We start from the raw sequence: 20,689 nt of genomic DNA on the forward strand, positions 1-20,689 counted from the left end.
TACTTCTGCATACATACTCTGCAAGCCACCGTGCGGCGCGTGGCGGAGGGTACCCTGTACCACTACTGGACTTTTCCTTCCCTGTTCCAATCGCAGATGGAGCGACGGAAACACAACACTCCACACGTCTCCGCGAAATGTACATTCCTGGGAAACAGAATTTTTTCTGCAGTCAGCTTCAAATGCCGGTGCTCCAAATTTTCTCGACAGTGTCCCTCGGGAAAAACAAGAAAAGGTTGTCGCCTTCCCTCCAGGAATTCCCATTTGAGTTGCGGAAGCAACTCTCTAACATTCGCATGTAGCGCTAAACTAACGCTAAGAAATCTATCATCCGGCCTCTGAATTGCTTCGACGTCTTCCTATAGTTCGACCTGGTGGGGATTCCAAAAACTCGAGCAATTGGCATGAATAGGTCGCTCCAGTGTTCTATATGCAGTCTCCTTTACAGATTTCCCAAAATTTCTCCAATAAACCGAAGTCCGTAATTCACCTCCCCTACAACAATCCTCACATTCTCGTTGCATTTCATATCGCTTTGCAGCGTAACACCTAGAAATTTAAACGACGTGACTCTGTTAAGCAAGACGCCACTAATGCTGTATGCCACCATTACGGGTTTGTTTTTCCTATTCATCCGCATTAAATTTTATTTTTCTACGTTTAGAGCTAGCTCCCATTCATCTTGGATCCTGTTACACTCATTCAACGATGTCATCTTCCAGTGCACCACATAATCATCAGCAAACAGCCGCAGATCGCTTCCCACTCCGTCCGCCAAATCATTTACGTATATGGTAAACAACAGCGGTCACACTCCCCTCAGGTGCTCCTGACGATAGCTTTATCTCTGATGAACCCTCGCCGTCTAGGACAACGCATAGAGTTCTGTTATGGTTCCTCAAGAAGTCCTCGCGCCGCTCACGTATCTACGAACATATTCCGTATGGTCGTAGCTTCGTTAACAATCGGCAGTGGGACCCGTGTCAAAAGCTTTCCGGGCGTACTGTGGGAATTCGTGGTAATGTGGAACGTCGAACGATAATGCCTCATGCAGAAAATACGATTTCTTCTTCTTCTTCTTCTTCTTCTTCTTCCTTCCCATTTCTTCTTCGTCCCCTTTTTCCTCCTTCGTCCCCTTTTTCCTCCTTCGTCCCCTTTTTCCTCCTTCGTCCCCTTTTTCCTCCTTCGTCCCCTTTTTCCTCCTTCGTCCCCTTTTTCCTCCTTCGTCCCCTTTTTCCTCCTTCGTCCCCTTTTTCCTCCTTCGTCCCCTTTTTCCTCCTTCGTCCCCTTTTTCCTCCTTCGTCCCCTTTTTCCTCCTTCGTCCCCTTTTTCCTCCTTACTCCCCTTTTTCCTCCTTACTCCACTTTTTCCTCCTTACTCCCCTTTTTCCTCCTTACTCCCCTTTTTCCTCCTTACTCCTCTTTTTCCTCCTTACTCCCCTTTTTCCTCCTTACTCCCCTTTTTCCTCCTTACTCACCTTTTTCCTCCTTACTCACCTTTTTCCTCCTTACTCAACTTTTTCCTCCTTACTCACCTTTTTCCTCCTTACTCACCTTTTTCCTCCTTACTCACCTTTTTCCTCCTTACTCACCTTTTTCCTCCTTACTCACCTTTTTCCTCCTTACTCACCTTTTTCCTCCTTACTCACCTTTTTCCTCCTTACTCCCCTTTTGCCTCTTTACTCCCCTTTTGCCTCTTTACTCCCCGCTTTCCTCTTTACTCCCCGCTTTCCTCCTTACTCCCCTCTTTCCTCCTTACTCCCCTCTTTCCTCCTTACTCCCCTCTTTCCTCCTTACTCCCCTCTTTCCTCCTTACTCCCCTCTTTCCTCCTTACTCCCCTCTTTCCTCCTTACTCCCCTCTTTCCTCCTTACTCCCCTCTTTCCTCCTTACTCCCCTCTTTCCTCCTTACTCCCCTCTTTCCTCCTTACTCCCCTCTTTCCTCCTTACTCCCCTCTTTCCTCCTTACTCCCCTCTTTCCTCCTTACTCCCCTCTTTCCTCCTTACTCCCCTCTTTCCTCCTTACTCCCCTCTTTCCTCCTTACTCCCCTCTTTCCTCCTTACTCCCCTCTTTCCTCCTTACTCCCCTCTTGCCTCCTTACTCCCCTCTTGCCTCCTTACTCCCCTCTTGCCTCCTTACTCCCCTCTTGCCTCCTTTCTGCCCTTTTTCTTCCTCTTTCTCCTCCTTCCGCCCCTTTTTCTGCATCCCTCTCTTTTTCTACTTCCTCCCCTTTTTCTACTTCCTCTTCTTCTCCTTCTACAACTTTCCCTGTCTTTCGCTGGGTCCATGGTTCTCAATATTTCGTCCCATTTGACAGGGTCCTTTGTGTAACCCAGCTTCTGCCAGTTGTTTCTGCTTCCGGTTTACGTCTTCATCTACTCGTCGCTAGCTAAGTTGTAAGACATGTACGGCGGTGCCGCCATCGGATGCTCCCTTTCCCGGTTCCATTCCCGAATGTAGTGTGGGAGGTGAGATACTTGATAGCCTCGGAATGACATCTAATTTCGTGTGTGGTATATCTCGAACTCGAACTGGAACGTACGCTATCGGAATTCTAACAGTAGCCTCTGTGTGATACACAAAGCCTCCCTTGTAGTGTCTGCAACTAGATTTCGTTGAGGATCTCGGTAACGCATACGGTAGTGGAAATGAGTAAAACGGCATGGATATTTGTAGGAAATTTAACGTTATCGATTGGAATATCTATGAACAATGAATGTGCAATAGTGCGAGAGCATTATACCAGCAAAAGCAGTCAAACGTTGCCGTATTTGATGATAGTAGTACAGTATACAAGAAGACATCAACGATTCTGTTAGTAGAGAGTGGATTCGGTATACAGGCAGTCGGCTGTGTGTGTGTGTGTGTGTGTGTGTGTTTGTGTGTGTGTGTGTGTGTGTGTGTGTGTGTGTGTGTGTGTGTGTCGTGCGCACATATCACGATTGAACGGTACGACGTGATGAAAAAGAAAAAAATCTGCGCGTACAGGGAAATGGGACACTCTAATAGTGAAATCGCCAAGAAGTTGAACCTTTCAAGTACAGTGGGCGATTATTCTGTTACACTGGACGCACGATATGGACAGAACTCAAAATATTTGCAAGAGAGAAAATTATTTGAAGGATCGAAACGGTTACTTCTGCGCAAAGGAAGGGCTACAAACCGTTACTCTTCTCAATTTCTTGCTGATTTGCAGTCGTCAGTAATTGCCACATGTCTACAAAAAATCTTGTCACGTGGCGAACTGCTTACAACCAGCAAACAACTGCAGGAACCAGCTCTGACACCTAAAAATAAACTGGCTAGGTTAGAGTTTGATGAAAAACATACGTCATGGACATCAGAATGGGATAAAGTGATCTTCAGCGATAAGTAGTAGTTTGATTTAGATGGGCTGAATGGATTTCAATATTACAGGTGTAGTCTGGGAACGGTGTTTATGCGGGCTGCGTTACGTTTATTTACGTTCAGTGTCAGTTGCCAGTCCGTGCACAAACAATCGATCCTCAGCAGATCTTGCATTTCGCTTCGGCGTTCTGACGTCACAATCTTCCTCCAGGCAACAGCGTGGAGTGCATGTTACCTGACATAAGTCCCGGCTATATCCACTAGTTCACTTATGCAGACAGTAAACGGTAAAGGTCCCGTAACAGATTGCATGCAGCTCTTCTTTGGACTTACATTTTACCTGTAGCATCCTACTACCCTCCGTGCAACGTAAGTCTCTGGTCTTTCCCCGACACGTCCGTGCTACTGGAATCTTACGTGATCCACTTCCTTGCATATCTGGATAACTTTAGACTTCGTAGGAATTTCCCACGCGTAAACCTGTACACTTCCAAAACTCAGCACATCTTCACCTCAACCTGCAGAGTATCCATGTAGATGTAGAGGTACTCCTACGAGAAGGGGGGGGGGGGGGTTGAAAGTGTAAAAGTTCGATATGTCTTCGTCGACAATGGGATCCTAAGAGGCGGAGGACAGGGTCTGGTTGGTCAAGGTTTGGGAGATAAATCTACCGCGCACTTGTCTAAGAAACCATATCGCCTGACGCGATTTGGCGAAACCACGAGAAACGTTAAGGCCCGTACGGAGATTCGAACAGAGATCCTGCAGGGATCGAGACCAGCGTCTGAAGCACTGCGGCACCTCGCACTGTCTAAATTATCAGAAAATAAAGATACAGTGCGAGAGAATGCACACGTTTTCAGTCTGCGACTGAGTCTAATACAAAGTGGAGGGTCTTTCTCTCCTTTCCAAAGTTTTAATTACTTTCCTTACTAAGCAAGCCGGTACGAATGCATTTCAGTGGTTGACAGCCACACTTTCCCACATTTTCCTCGTACATTTTCAGTTTTTTTGTTTTCAATTTCAGTGTTCTGTCACGAATTTTTGACCTGTTATTTGCAAAACTCTAGTCAGGTCTTACATATCAATGACCATGCTTACATACAATGAGTTATGTTGCAGTGAACACATAGTGTGTTGTGGGGCGATCACTCTGTTGTAGAAATAATTCAAAAGCCAAGATCGCTTAAACACTGTTTACTAGATGACCGGTTTCAACACACTAAAGGTGTGCCGACTGTTGTTAGTTGAGCTGCGGTCATGTGACAAATAGTTTTATCTTCTGACTTCGGTTTTATATATCTGATTGAATAGAATGACCATGAGAGCAGTTGTTTTTTAATTTTTTATTTCTACGACAATGATATCAGCTGGTTTGCCTCATGTATAGTTTTATCCAAATGATTTATACATGTTAAGCTACATTCAAATCCGATGATGCCACCTTTAGTGTATTGAAGCGATCTTGGCTTTTGAATTATTTCTAATGAGTTATGTTTGTATACAGTAATAAATTATGTTAACATCAACCACTGCTAATATTAATGTAGAAAATTGATAAGGCTTTCGTGGCCACTTGTTAACAAACCGCCTTTTGGCTTATGTCTCGGGTTCTTCGGCCGACATTCGTCTGATGATTTTCCTGACGTTTCGCCAGCACGACTGGCTGGCATTGTAAGAGCTTCACCCTCCATTGCCGGTGGTGAACTGGAGCCGAGCTCGCGGCCGCAGACTGCATGTACCTGGCGCGCCGACGTCCGAGGGCTTCTCCGCGGTCATTTCCAGTGCGGTTCTCCTCTTGCTACCTGCGACGGTCGTTCGCTGCAGCACGGAAAGCCAGGATCCATTCAACTTGCGACAGAAGAAAGAGTTTGCAAGATGTCGGAAGCAGTCTGACAAGGCGATTCCCGACATGTCACGCACAGTGGTCAACCTAACTGAACGACAACTGAACAAAGAGGAAGTGCCTGTTCTCCAAAAAGTAGGGGAATTCGCTATCATCCCGAGAACTATACCAAAGGAGGAAATCATTGCTAATACCGAAACGTCCATTCTGTCGCTTCCTTATGAAGGAGCAGAGGAAATACGCACTGAAACGGCCAGGATACTACGCCGAGCAAAACCACCAGCTTGCAACCTGAAGAAGAAGTACAAGCTATTAAGAATCTTACTGCCAACAAGAGCATATTGACACTGCCTGCCGATAAGGGGAATGCGACCGTCGTAATGAAGACCGAAGATCGTGAGCGGAGGAACCTGGACCTATTAGATCCGACGACGTACCACAAACTAAGCGCAGATCAGACGCACGGAATCACACGGAAAACGAATCGGTTAATCAAGGCGTATTCTCTGCCGGCGGACATACAGGGAACCTGCGCGACATGGCCCTACTACCTCGGCTGCATGGACTACCTGAGATCATAAGAACGACGGTCGACCGATAGATAGCGCTCCTGGCTCACCGACGTATAAACACTTGGCCCCTCTGCTCCAGCCGCGTGTGGGGAAGACCGCCGCATACATAAAGGACTCTGGACATTTCACTGAGAAGCTGAATAAACTAAAACCTGCACCAAACGACAACCTCATCAGCTTTGATGATGTTTCGTAGTTTACGAAAGTGCCCCTCAGTGACACTCTGGCGCACATCGGTTCTACTCCCTCGCGAGACGTCAGAAAGCTCTGTCATGTATATCTCCCCCCAAGGTATTTCACGTGGAATGGCAGCTTCTACGAACAGGTGGAAGGCGTCGCCGTGGGCAGTCCTCTTAGTCCAGTGGTGGCAACTTCTTCGTGGAACATTTTGAAGCACAGGCACCGGACTTGGCACCTTACAACCGTAAGGTGTGGTGCAGATACGTCAATGGTGAAGAACAGATGGGTGACTTCCTAAGACAATTGAGCAGCCTCCAAGCCAACATAAAATTTACTATGGAAGTAGAAAAGGACAAAAGCTAGCATTTCTAGATGTGCTGGTCACAAGAGATGGTGAAAACCTGTGACACAGTTTGTATCGGAAACCGACACATACACGAACCGATGTCTGGACGAACTATCAAATCACCACCCGAGCCAGAAACGAGGCATGATTAATACGCTCGCAACGCGACAAATATGTGAGCTGCAGCAGTTCAGAGGCGAAATGCCACACCTGGAAAGTGTTCTGAGGAGCAATGGGTACTCCACAGGTTATATTAGAAGTGCAACAGAGCTAAACACCCGGCGAAGTGACAAATCAGAAAAAGAAATGTCGGGTACTGCCTTTCTGCCATACAGTCCCAGAGTGACGGGCAGACTCGTCCGTATATTGCGCAAACACGGAGTAAAGACGATTTTCAAACCGACAAAAAAGATCAAAGGGTGTCTTAGACGGGCAAAGGAGAAAAGGGACCCACTTGTAGTGTCGGGAATATACCGCAAACCATGGACATGCGGCAAAGTTTATGTCGGAATGACTCGACGATCGATCAACACCAGGATCAAAGAACATAAGCTACAGTGCAGATTGGGGCAGGTGGAGAAATTGGCCGTGGCAGAGCACTCGTTATGAGAGACTGACCACACAGTGAAATTCGCCGACATAGAAGTTCTGGCTGTAGAGAAGCGCTGCTTGTTCAGCGAAGCTATAGAAATAGGAAAACACGGGAATACCTTCAACAATGAAGAAGAAAGCCTCTCAAGGAATAGGCTTCCTGTGCTAGAGCGAACGACCGTCGAAGGTAGCAGGGGCAGAACCGCACCGGAAATGACAACCGTGGCTCTAATACTATAAGGTCTGCAGTTGAAACAGTAACCTGCCACAACTATCATATAATAAGCTTTGTCTGTATCAAACCGCGACCGGTTTCGAACTTCTTACAAACCCATCGTCCGATTAATATTACATGTTTTGTTGTTTTCTTGCTGGAGCCATATCTTTTGTTCCTTATTGGTTTGCTGCATTGGGATAGACGGAAAATTTTTTATGATCTCTATCAAAGCATTTATGAAAAGGATTTACTGTTAGTAAAACGTGATATGTGGTGTGAAAACTTACGAGTTGTGTAAAAATAAACAATGTTGCTCATATCAAGCTGGACCGCGCTTTGTAAATGTTTATCGAGTGTGCTGCCATTAAAAAGATAACGGTATGGTGTAAGGCGTTTATCAGTGGACTGAACAGCACTCGCAAAGTGAGCGTCCACAAATATCAAAATTCACAACAAAAACAAAGGGCGATCGAATCTCACAGAAGCATACAGCACGTGAGTTCTCACCACATTTCACGCTTTAATACCTGTAAAAGCTTTTCATAAACGCTTTGATAGAGATCATAAGAAATAAATCTATCGTAAACTTCACCACATCGCGAACAAAAATCTGTGTGTCTGTACTAGTGCAGCAAACGAATAATCGAAACAAAATGAGGCCTCACAAAGAACATAACGAAAAGTGTAACAACCACCTGAAGATGTCCTTTTAGAAACAGTTAACAGCCAGTGAGATGCAAGTTGGAAGGTTTATTAAAACCACTTGACCATGGTTTCAACGTTTATGAAAATGTCTTCACAGAAAGTATAAACAACTAGATTACACTTTTAAGCATCGGTTGTTTCTTAACAACCGTATATAAATTACAAACATGAAAACTATAAAGCCAACCGGTTGCAAACAAGTGTTAGGTACATTGACCTTGCAACCTCGTCACGTACGCCTAGCCTAGTCTGATGTTACCGCTAGTTAGGCGTACGTGACAAGGCTGGAACGTGTTTTATTTTATTTTTGAGTTGAGTATAGCGGCTCTAAATTATCTGCATTGTTTGGTCGCACTGTAATTATACGGTTTCCCAAAATTTCGTTCTCATGAAGACACCCTTAGTAGGTGTCGAAACCTCGGTCGGTGTACCTAACAATTATTTGCAACCGGTTGGCTGTATAATTCTTAGGTTTGACAACTGGATTACATGTTGTGATAGAAGTACGTTAAAACATAGCCGATAGGCGCCACTCAGATATAAAATTTCACTTTCATAATACGTAGATTATAACATGCGCAACATAGTTGTTGTCATTTGGCATTTTCTGGAGATGTATTTGTAAAATATCCGAAACCGGTCGTGGTTTTATGCAAATAAACTCTGTTAAACCGTACTTGCGGCTGGCCGCTATTCCCATGATAAACCGTGTTGTACGTGCGAGTTACGGCAGTTGTCCATTGCCTTCCCGAGTAAATCGAGCCTCATCTGTAAGCAGCACAAACGGGCGCACCTACGCACGCTTAGAGTTCTCTCAGTATGCATTTCCGACCCTTGATTGCGTAAAATAAATACATTTGTTTTTGGCTCCGTCGTAATATCTGCCAACTGGGCATCCAATTTTTGATCAGCCTCTGTCGATCGTTCGTGTCAGCGTGACACACGATCCGCCACAGACTCCCTTGCCCCGGTTACCACTCTATTCTATACCGACACACCCCGTGGCCGGAGGGCCTCTGATAGTATTGCCGGCGACATTGCCGGCCACACGGCCACATGTGCTACGGTAATATCGACCGCCGTTGTCCGGCACTGTTTCGCAGCCGGAAGTCTTAACAAGAGCCGCACAGTGGCCGCGAAACGGACGAAAGCGAGATGCTCCAAGTGAGAGCAGCTCTAATTAAATTTATATTCTACGAGCGTAAAGTTATTAAGGAAAAGAGAAATCGTGCTTTCTTCTCAAAGTAAGCGAACCTACACCTGATCAGTCGTCGCCAGAGTGAATAAAAATCTACGTCGGTTGCCAAGCTATGATGGCCTAATATCAGACGTACGGTAGAGTAAAAGTTGGGAAACAGAATGTGAATGCCCCTAACGCAGCACGAAAAAGGCGAATATATCCTGGGCTGAGTTATGTAATATAAAAGAAGGCAACTCGCTATTCGACTTACCTGGCAGTTTCAAAGAGATTTAAACCAAAACATGTTGACACATCCGCTCTTTTTCACGAGTCGACACTACTTAACCAGCCGAGCGATCTCTCCTAGTTGCAAGCTGTTGGCAAGCCTACTTCCTACGATTTTTAGGTTAAACACTCTGATTGCGTGCCCAAAACCCAAAAAGTTCGCCAGCCGTAATAAACAGCATATGATATATGGCTGAAGAGCATACATGTGGAGTAATAGCAAAAACAAAATTTTCCTGGGGGGGGGGGGGGGGGGTGAGATAAAATTTCTGTCGGTCAATTTGTTCCTCAGGGGGACGCTGCAACAATTTCAGGAATTCTGGGTGGGCGAGGTTAATGTTTTGACCGAGGTCACCATTTGTACCCCAAACAACCCCCTCCTATATGCATAGTGAAGGGTGTAACAACAAATAGCTAGAAATTTATTTGCTTTTACAGAGTGGGATGCATCTATAGTTGGAACATTCTGAGAATGGGGTCCACGTATAACAAGAAGTATCGCAGAGTGTGGATGCATGCATCTTAAAGTTTAATGACGCGTTTTGTCATCTAGCACGACATGATAAATGCCATGTGGATGACATGTTTCTTGTTATACATGACAGCATGCGAGATGTTGCTTTACTTCATGCAATACGTTATATTACTTGTCAAGGGTACTAATACTAACAAGTAAAAAAGCGCAATTATATCAAGATGTTTCGGTTAAAATGTGTTTGAGGCAGCAAGGTAAGGCGATAATATAGCTCCCTTTATTAACTCCGCACAGGACATATTCGCGTTTTTTGTAATGTGATAGGAACATTCTCCATTATGATAATTAAATATTTATGTTGATATTTAACTGTGGTACGCGAGTGTGGTGTTAGACTTGTCAATTTCACGAAGGCGATACATCTACGACCACAGTTATGGAACGTGAAAAATAATGTATACAAAGACCGTAATAAAAAGTGGGTAGTTGGCAAAGCATCAAGCTGAAATTTACGTCAAATATTAAAGTCTACGGTCCCCTGTCAGTATAAAAAATTCAAACTTCTAAGTCAATGCAGTCGAAAGATACGGCTGTGGATATGACATATTTTGTTACTGGCAAACTGAATAGAATCAATAGATGAAACTATCTATGTACATGTCGGACCTGGTGGTCTAGCGATAAGGCGCATATCTGGAAAATCGGATCTCGGTCGTACTGCGGAATTTTTAGTATTCCTGGAAACCTGTCAACAGTGTGAGGAACATCGAGAAACAAGAGAAGGTTCCGGTGCCACATTAAACCATAGGTCGCCTCTCCACGGTTGTACCTGTATAACTAGAGGAGGGTACGGACACGCAAGTCGCCGAAGTGGCGTACAATACAAAGACTTGCACCACGCCATTCAGCCACTCGGAATTATTATTATTATTATTGTTATTGTTATTTACTAGCGTGGCTCCCACATCTTATCACGCGTTGACTCTGTGGTCCGCACATTTTTATTGTTTTTATGTAATGGAATTTTTGTTTTTACACCCATTCTTCGTGTGTAAATCAACACAGCGTGCAAACAGTCTAAAGCCTGATACCAGTTTTCATAGTTCGGGCTTGAAAATTGCTCTAGTAGCGACATATTGTTTTAAAAGTTTAATCCCCTATTTAAGGGCGGAATTTCGAAAAATCCCTTCTTAAACGATGTCTACAGCAAAAGATGAACACCTGCTCCAAATTTCAAGTTTCTGTTCTTAGTGGTCTGGGCTGGGCGAGGATTCAGTCAGGACGCTGCCTTTCATGTACAGAGATGAGCGTGACCAGGTTTCTAGCGAACACTTACAGAGCACGAGTGCTCTTGGCACTTGTCCTATTTAAAACACACTTACCGGCTACTGAATGGAAGTACTCCGTCTTTTCCGCACCTGTTTTCAAATACCGCTGTTGTTACGGTGTTCAGAGCGAACACTGGTTTGACGCAATCTCCATGGCAGTTTATCCAGTGAAAGCCTCATCTTTGTATAACGACTGCAATTTGCACCACTTAACCTGCTTGTTGCAGACAAGCCTTTAGTTTGCCTCTAAAATTTTCATCCCACAAGCCACTTCTCTTCGTTATCAAGTTGACGATTAATCGAAGCGTCCGTCAACCAATCACTTCTTTTAGCCAATGATATTAGGAAGAGCTCAGCTTACAACTGGTAAAATTGTTTAAACACGACCGCTTTCAGGGCTTCAAGCCGCATCGTTAGGTGAACTTACACGGTAAAAAGCAAAGTACAGTGTCAGCACACTTTGTGGATGTTAAAATTAGTAAAGGAATGTCTACTCACAACGTTAAAAGATCGTAGTAATATCCATAGAAGACGTGCTCCACTCTTCAAAATTTGCCTGCACCTGAAAAGAAAAAAGGAAATATTTTATAGTGAGCGGATGCTAAAACTTAAATAAAAGGGCGGGGTTGGCGATAAAGAATTGTCCCTACCACCGTAATTAGTCGCGGCACATGCAGATTACTATGTGGAAAGTATGAGGTGGCAGTGTGTTACCAGTGTGACAGCAGGCAGCTCACTGACCACATGGACAGCTTCCGTCCCGCCAGCCAGCTGGTGTCTCTTTGTGGTTCGTGCCGGCCGCTTTTACCTCGGCCTGCCGTCACACTGGTAAGACACCTGAAACTTTTCACATAGTGATTTGCATCTGCAAAAATGTTCAAATGTGTGTGAAATCTTATGGGACTTAGGTCATCAGTCCACACACTACTTAACCTAAACTACCCTAAGGACAAACACACACACACACCCATGCCCGAGGGAGGACTCGAACCTCCCCCGGGACCAGCCGCACAGCCCATGACTGCAGCGCCCTAGACCGCTTCGGATAATCCCGCGCGGCGATTTTCATCTGTCGCGACCAATTATGTTAGCAGGGACAGTTATGTTTCGTCAATCCGGCCCCTTTTTTGAGTTTTAGCGTCCGCTCACTATAAAATATTTTTTATTTTCAGATGCAGGCAAATTGTAAAAAATGGAGCATGTCTTTTTTACCATTCGCTCGCCGTAGTATGTATGATACTCCCTGAATAGTAGACTTTGGCTAGGCGCGATGCCTATGCCTATGATCTTTCAACGTTGTTAGTACGTTTCAGACATTCCTTTACTTATTTTAATATCCTCAAAGTGTGGTGACACTGTACTTTGCTTGAATCCTCGAAACCGGACGTGTTTTAATAAACCACAAGTTTAACAGCTGTAAGCGGAGTTCTTCCATGTCTTTCAGCAGCTGTGGTTTCCTGAATTGTAAAAATAACTTGTCTTTTAGCCAAGTTCTCATACTATGTTGTCTCTGAATTGTGTGTTAATACTGATTCAGCGTAATTAACAAAAAGAAGAAAAAAACCTCGCCCGAACAGGCATTGAACGTCCAACGGTACCGACTGGCCGCCGTGTCATCCTCACCTCTTAGCCACCAACGTGTGCGGATATGGAGGGCATGTGGTCAGCACACCGCTCTCCCGGCCGTATGTCAGTTTCCGAGGCCGGAGGCGCTGTTTCTCAATCGAGTAGCTCCTCAGTTTGCCTCACAAGGGCCGAGCGCACCCCGCTTGCCAACGGGGCTCGGCAGATCCGGGCGGTCACCCATCCAAGTGCTAGCCCAGCCCGACAGCGCTTAACTTCGGTCATCTGATGCGAACCAGTGTTACCACTGCGGCAAGGCCGTTGGCAGTATAATTAACCACCTGTATAGATTTAATTTACAAACTAGCGAAACTGTTGAATATTCTTCTTGTAAAAATTAAAGGAAACGTGGGTTTACACAAATAAAGATGTGTGGAACAAAGTGAAACGGTAACAGATTTTTTTTTAATGTAAGTCTTGCAGCACTACACGGGTAATCGTCCGTGTAGCACTCGAAATCCTGGTGGGGATGTCCATTACAGTCGGATATACCTTGTGTCACGTGAGAGTAGGAGAGTCGAAACAGGTAGTAACCCATGACGTCATCTCACGTGGAGATTTTTTTCCTTTGTGAAATCTTTCCCGAGTGACTGACACACTATACATGTAAATCATTTCTAAATTTAATTAGTTATTTATGGAGTAAAGAATTTCATTAACTACGATATGTTTCAGGCTCAATAGGTTTTATTTTTATTTCGTTTGGCATCAAGGATACATTACTTGAATTGAACAGCAATGATGTTACTGGTAACACAATATGCATATACTACAAATAAAATAGATTACATTCATTTATGGTAATAAAAGTCTTAGATTATATCGATAAATCAATAATATACATATGGATAAAAACACTAGGATGAGTTACATGTAAAAGAGAAAAAGTGGTTTTTATAAACAGTAATACTGACAAACCGAGCTTCAAGTTGTAATAAAAACTATAGGTTAATATCTAAAGTATCCAGCCAGGAGATTGCTTCCTCAGAGACCTCATGTATGCTGGTCAGAGTTCCAGCATATTTGCGTAGGAGACACTCTGTGACTATGTGGTGTATTGTTTGTCGTTGGTGTCCGCAGTCACACTTGGCGCTTTCAGCGATTCCCCACTTATGCTTCAAGTCCTGGCATCTTCCGTGCTTGGTGCGTATGCGATTTAGGGTGGTCCACGACCTCCTAGGTAAGTGGAATCCAGGATGGACTCGTGTAGGATCAGCAATGAGACCTGCAGAATCGGGATTGGCCGCGAACCATTCTTCCCGCCATGCTGTTTCTGGTTGGAATCCTTCAGAAGTAAGCCTTTTTCCAAGTCTCCAGGAGGGTTTCCTGGACTTAAGACGTTGCCTTTGAGTGGAATCACAGTCCTGGTGTAGCGGTAACTCGGGATTCTTGGAGCATTTCTCCCATTCCCTTTTCAACGCTGCTTGACGTCGCAACTTCGGTGGTGCAATATTAGACAGAACAGGTAGCCATTCTGTGGGTGTGGATTTTATTGTCCCGGATACGCTTCTCATGGCTACATTCAGCTGCGTGTCTACCATGGCTATGTGAGCGCTGTTCAGCCATACTGGGCTGCAATATTCCCCGACAGAGTATACAAGTGAGAGGGCAGTTGTTTTGAGTACTGATGCCTTAGCTCCCCAGCTTGTTCCGGAGAGTTTGTGTAATATATTGTTTCTGGTTCTCATTTTTAAAGCTGTTTCAGTTAGGTGTTTTCTATATGTTAGCGAACGATCCAAGGTCACGCCGAGATATTTTGGGAATGGGTTATATAACAGCAACAGATTTCTAAAGGAAATTTGCGGTTTATAGCGAGCATGCCTATTACTCAGATGGAAGGTGGAGGATTCAGTTTTATTTCTGTTTACTTTGAGTCGCCATCGATTAAAAAATTCATCTAGAATTCGCAGATCCTCAGTGAGAGTCATTTCTGAAGTTGTAAAATCGTTAGCCTGCGTCACCAAGGCTATGTTATCAGCATAGATAAATGCTCTTGCTTTCGTTTCTGGTAAGTCAGCGACATATAAATTGAAAAGTAGGGGGACCAATACTGATCCTTGTGGTAGTCCGTCATTTAAATTGAATCCCTTGCTTACTTGACCTTTTAGGTGAACTTGGAATTTTCTGTTGGACAGCATGTTATTGAGTAGTTGTGCAATTCTTTTACATGGAATTACTCTTAAGAACTTAAGAAGCATGCCTTTCCGCCACACTGTATCATACGCTGATGTTAGGTCAGTAAACACGGCCATTGTTTTCTTCAGGTCTTCGAAGCCCTTCTCTATGTATGTTGCCAACGCTACTTGATCGCTACAACTGCGGTCTCGTCTGAAGCCAGCCTGTTCTACAGGAATGTGTTTCAGGATAGTTGGAGCAATTCTATTATAGAGTACTCTCTCCAGCAGTTTATAGCAGACACTTAAAAGTGCAATGGGTCTATAGTCTTCAGGATTGTTACCAGATTTTGACGGTTTCAGGATGGCAATTATTTTAGTTTTCTTAAAAAGATTTGGCAGTCTTCCTGTTGCGAGAATTTCATTAAACAGTGCAGTTAGCCACTGCACTGCACCTTGGCCAGCATGTTTAAGGAACTCCGGGTATATACCATCACAACCAGCCGCTTTACCAGATTTCAGAGTATCTAGGGCTGAAACAACTTCGGCTGAAGAGATTATCTGTGCAAATTCGGATGGCTGTGCTTGAGACATTTTAGACTTTAGCTCATGTTTTATTTCTTTGGCTTTCTGTTTGTTGTTGTTGCTTGGTGTTCTTGTTACATTAACAATCCTGGCTGCTATTTTGCTAGGATTTATTTTGTCTGATAAGATATCAACTTTTGTGGCACTGCCAAGCTTTCGTAATAAATTCCAAGCTTTCTTGCTCGAGTGTTGGAAGACATGTTTTCAATTAGTTCCATCCATTTCTTTTGCCTAGCTGAATCTAGGGCCGAAATCAATTCATCTGCTACCTTGGTTTCTCGAGTCGTTTTAAATTCGTTATACAATTCATGACATCTAGGGCTCCATGCAGGGATGTAGTTCTCTCTGTAGCCTCTTAGAATATGTTTTCTGGCAATGGAATGAATTAGTCTAACAAAGCGGTCATAGTGCCTAACTTTAGGTGGAATAAACTGAATAATATGATCAACCTCTTCAGAGAATTTTTCCCACTTGTCTTTTTGGAAGTTCCATCGTGGCTTTGGTATAGACTTCACAACTGGGATTTCGAGTCCAATTTTCACCAGTACAGGTCGGTGTTGGCTTCTAGGGAAATCACTGAGCACCTTCCTGCTGCTCTGCAAGGGTAATCCTTTGTTGTTAGTGGTAACGAAACAGAGATCGGGAGTGTAGTCCTGAGCCCATCTAGCTGAGCGGAATGTTCCTTTGTCCTTCCCGTCAAATAGTAAGAAAAGGCGTTCCATTTCAGCCCATTCTGATACTTTCTCACCATCTTCATTCGTGGTTCTGTAGCCCCATTGTGTGTTATGGCTGTTGAAGTCTCCAATTACTATTCCTGGATGTGGAATATTTTGAGCAGCTTCATTTACCCATGGTTGTGCTGGGGGTTATAGATGTTCACAATCTCTGACTTTCAGCCTGATGGTATGGATGTTATTTCCCGTTTTTGTTTGGACATCTGTTACCTCTTCAACATCATTCTTGATATATGTTGCAGATCCGTAACTTGCATGGTATGTCGGAGCAGCTAACGTGTAGCCAGGGAGCTTACGCCTGGAATGAAGTTGAGTTTCGTCTGAGCAGTGGGTTTCCTGTAGTAGAACAACGTCCACCTTGTTTTCAATCAATATTTGAGTGAGATACTCACTTTTTGCTCTGCTTGTTCCCTCTATGTTTAGCTGTAAGAGCCGGAGGGTATTCCCTAAGTCCTTTGTCAGGTAGTTATTGGCAGAACTGTTTTGCTTTATTGCTATGTATCCTCTAACAGCTGGGATATCCTAAGGTAATTTGCAACCACCAGAGGTCCAGCAGCCGATATCTGTAGACTATTTAGCCGTAACTTACTTACGTTGCCCGGGGTACACCACTTGGAGGCTAGTCTACTCAATAGGTAATGAGTCTTTATGAGATGGATATAAATGTGTTTTGACATAGCAGATCACGATTCTGCGTTATGCGTGATATTTTTTTCTGTTTGAGAAGGATGATACATTCCGAGTTGCTCGTGTGTGCGAACAAGTCTTAATCGAGTGCGGGTCCTCTGTAATTTTAAGGATGGACATAGAACTGATAATTCACAACCCGGAGTTGCTTTAGAAAACATTCTAGCGAACCACGGCCGCCGGTCGCAGTGGCCGTGCGGTTCTAGGCGCTTCAGTCCGGAACCGTGAGACTGCTACGGTCGCAGGTTCGAATCCTGCCTCGCGCATTGATGTGTGTGATGTCCTTAGGTTAGTTAGGTTTAAGTAGTTCTAAGTCTAGGGGACTGATGACCTCAGATGTTAAGTCCTATAGTGCTCAGAGCCATTTGAACCACGGCCAAACTTTGGTACAAACAAATCGCGCGCGGACTTGGAAATATCGGCGCGAAGTTTGAGACACGTAGTAGGCTATCGCGCGTCACAGTCGCGTGAAGGATTAAGTGACACTGAACGTGATTTATTAACATTAACTTGATAATAATTGTCAAAGAATAATCGGAAGCGATAGTAGGTGTTCTTGATGATTAAAAGCAAGTGTGAGTTGATTTACTGTTTGAATACGACAGACATTAATCAGGGAATAGTCAGCTTGTTGGTACGTTGCTTAGCAACCCATAAACAGATTGTGATAGAATTACCGGAACAGTCATTTCAATTATTAGTGACCACTACACTCACGCCAGAAAACTAACTACTCTTGTTGTGAGTGACATTTGGAACGGATGAGTTTTGTTTCAGCTCCTTTGGATCAATGAACTTCATCCGAAGTTGAAACTTTACAAACTGTGTCGTGCTGCTTCAGTTTGGTAGAACGATAGACATTTTACTCTACACTACTATTTCCCTTTTTTTTTAAAAAAAAAGAGAGCACTTACCTTTTTCTTTAAGAGGAACGTTTCTGCTTCAGTCATCAATCTTCTCACATTCACACATAGGACTACGCCATCGTGTCAACCACACACATGTGCCCCCTTTCTCCCTCCCTTTTTTTGTGTAGAAAACCCTGAGATACAGCCGCGGTACGACGAAGGAAGAAGGAAGAGGAGAAAAGAAGGAAGGATAGAGGTGTGAGAGGAGAGAGAACAGGAAAGAAAGGAGAGAGAAGAAAAGGAAGAGAGGAGATAGGTAAAACAATTGTGCCAAAGGCGTCGTCAGTAGTTAAAAGATAATGTATAAATGGAGATGATGTTTTAACTACTGACGACGCATTTAGCACAATTGTTTTATTTATCTCCACTGCAGGATGTGATTTTAGTGTATTTTACTTCTGATGGAGGTATATTTAGATATACCGAAACCGTGGTCAAGGATTTTAACAAATCTTTATCCTGCAACTGTTTGGCTGTTATTATTTACCGTGAAAAATTTCAACAGTTGCTGTTTCAGCCATTTTTAAAATCTTTTTGGATTTATTGAAAATTCGTGGTATAGAAAATACAAGCGTGTGTATATCTTCAGCACTGATCTTACTGTCGCTTTTCATCAAGAAGTGGACACTGTATTTCAGAAAAATTTGCCACCTGTATTAGGAACGCAAAGGGCGATCGTCAGGCCGTTTGCGAAAAAGTACGATGCCTCTTTCACCTTCCCGTAGCACATGAATCCACAAACCCTCGGGAGGCTCAACCTGAGACCCAGGTAAGCACGGCGCCGCGTTTCCTCCTTGTGGTCCGGCCTTCGCCAGCTGTGCAGACGCGAGAAGCGAACGTACTTTTTGCAGTCACACCTGTTTCCAGATACTTTTTCAGAAGAACGTACTTGCAATAGGAACAGTGTACACGTAATGCAGTCTCTTTTTCTCTTTCATTTACTGTTCTCCTTCCTGCAATAAAATACAAAACACCTATAAACCGAACGGAAAGGTGGAAAATTGCAAGAAATGGCGTCCTCCCTGTCTAATCGTAAAAGTGTTTAATCGTCGCCATGTGCAGGCGTTTTGAAAGCACTTGCACAATTGGAAGCAGTGCATGAAATACTGCAGTGAGCATCGGCTGCTCACCCGTTTGTCCTTGTCTGTCACATAGACACGAGGTCTCTCAGACCAAGACAACTTCCACTTTGACCCCGACAGGCCTGTAGCGAATGACGTCGCCGTGGCGTAGGCTTCAGTGTCTCTTATACTGCCGCCTAAAATGTAAACGTAACAAGCAACAAAAACCCAAAAACAGGAAAAGTCAATGGAGTGACGAAAAATTTCTGCAGTAAGTACCCAATCTCCTGGAACGTCGAAGTATTGTTATCGTTTTCACTTCGAAGATTCGTTTGATGCAGTTTCCATGCTACTCTATCTAGTGCAAGCCTCTTCATCTCCGAATAACTACTGCAACCTACATCCTTTTGAATGTGCTTAGTGTATCCATCTATTTTTCTCCCTCTACCCTCCACACTTCGCTCCGTTATCAAATTCACGATTCCTTGATCCTGTCAACGGATCTACAGCTACATGGATAACCTGAAAGTCACACGTAAATGCCTGCCAGAGCGTTCATCGAACCACCTTCACAATGATTCTCCATTATTACACTCTCGAACAGCGCGCGTAAGAAACGAACACCTGTATCTTTCCGTGCGAACTCTGATTTCCCTTAATTTATTGCGATGATCGTTTTTCCCGTATTTAGATTGGCGGCAACGAAATATTTTAGTGGTCAGAGGAGGAAGTTGGCGATAGAAATTTTGGTAGAAGATCCCGCCGCAACGGATAACGCCTTTGTTTTAGTCATGTCGACCCCAAAACCTGTATCATGTCAGTGACACTCTCTCCCCTGTTTCGCGATAGTACAAAACGTACTGCCCTTCTTCGAACTTTCTCGATGTACCTCGTCAATCCTGTCTGTTAGGATCCCACACCACGCAGCAGTATTCTAAAAGAGGACGGACAAGCGTAGTGTATCCAGAATGAGATTTTCATTCTGCAGTGGAGAGTGCGCTGATATGAAACTTCCTGGTAGATTAAAACTGTATGCCAGACCGAGACTCGAACTCGGGACCTTTGCCTTTCGCGGGCAAGTGCTCTACCAACTGAGCTACCCAAGCACGACTCACGCCCCGTCCTCACAGCTTTACTTCTGCCAGTATCTTGTTTCCTGCCTTACAAACTTCACAGAAGCTCTCGCAGGAGAGTTGGTAGAGCACTTGCCCGCGAAAGGCAAAGGTACGGAATTCGAGTCTCGGTCTGGCACACAGTTCTAGTCTGCCAGCAAGTTTCAAGCGTAGTGTAGGCAGTCTCTTTAGTAGACTTGTTGCATCTTCCAACTGTTTTGCCAATAAAACGCAGTCTTCGGTTCGCTTTCCCCACAAAATTCTCTTAGTGTTCCTTCCAATTTAAGTTGTTCGTAATTGTAATTCATAGGTATTTAGTTCAATTTTCGGCCTTTAGATTTGATTGATTTATCGTGTAACGCAAGATTCCTTTTAGCGCTCACGTGAATGACCTCACACTTTTCATTATTCAGGGTTAATTGCCAATTTTCTCACCACTCAAATATCTTTCCTAAATAATTTCGCAGTTTGTTTTGATCTTCTGATGACTTTACTAGTTGATAAACAACATCATAATCTCTAATGAACCTAAACGGCTGCTCAGTATGTCTCCTAAATCGTTTATATAGACAAGGAACAGCGAAGGGTCTATAACACTACCTTGGGGAAAGCCACAAGTCACATGTGTTTACATGTTACATTAACTGAGCCGATATTCCATAAGCACGCAGTTTGACTACTGGCTGCTTGTGAGGTACTGTGTAAAAAGCCTTCTGTTTATCTAGAAACACGGAATACATTTGAAATCCCTTGTCGATAACACTCAACACTTAGTGTGAGTAAAGATCTGTAT

The 20,689-nt window shown here is 44.0% G+C and overlaps 1 protein-coding gene, 1 non-coding gene and 1 pseudogene across 2 annotated transcripts in view; 1 reads left to right on the forward strand and 2 right to left on the reverse strand.

Annotated features, from left to right (window-relative positions):
- Positions 1 to 20,689, forward strand: part of LOC126293252 (angiotensin-converting enzyme-like) — a 1,024,671-nt gene that overhangs the window by 719,718 nt on the left and 284,264 nt on the right. The window lies entirely within an intron of this gene.
- LOC126293811 (5S ribosomal RNA) lies at positions 12,843 to 12,961 on the reverse strand (annotated as a pseudogene).
- Trnas-cga (transfer RNA serine (anticodon CGA)) lies at positions 19,817 to 19,891 on the reverse strand. The gene has a single exon. It is a non-coding gene; the product is annotated as a tRNA-Ser (tRNA).

Source organism: Schistocerca gregaria, chromosome 10 (assembly GCF_023897955.1).
Source record: "Schistocerca gregaria isolate iqSchGreg1 chromosome 10, iqSchGreg1.2, whole genome shotgun sequence".
Taxonomy (NCBI): Eukaryota; Metazoa; Arthropoda; class Insecta; order Orthoptera; family Acrididae; genus Schistocerca; species Schistocerca gregaria.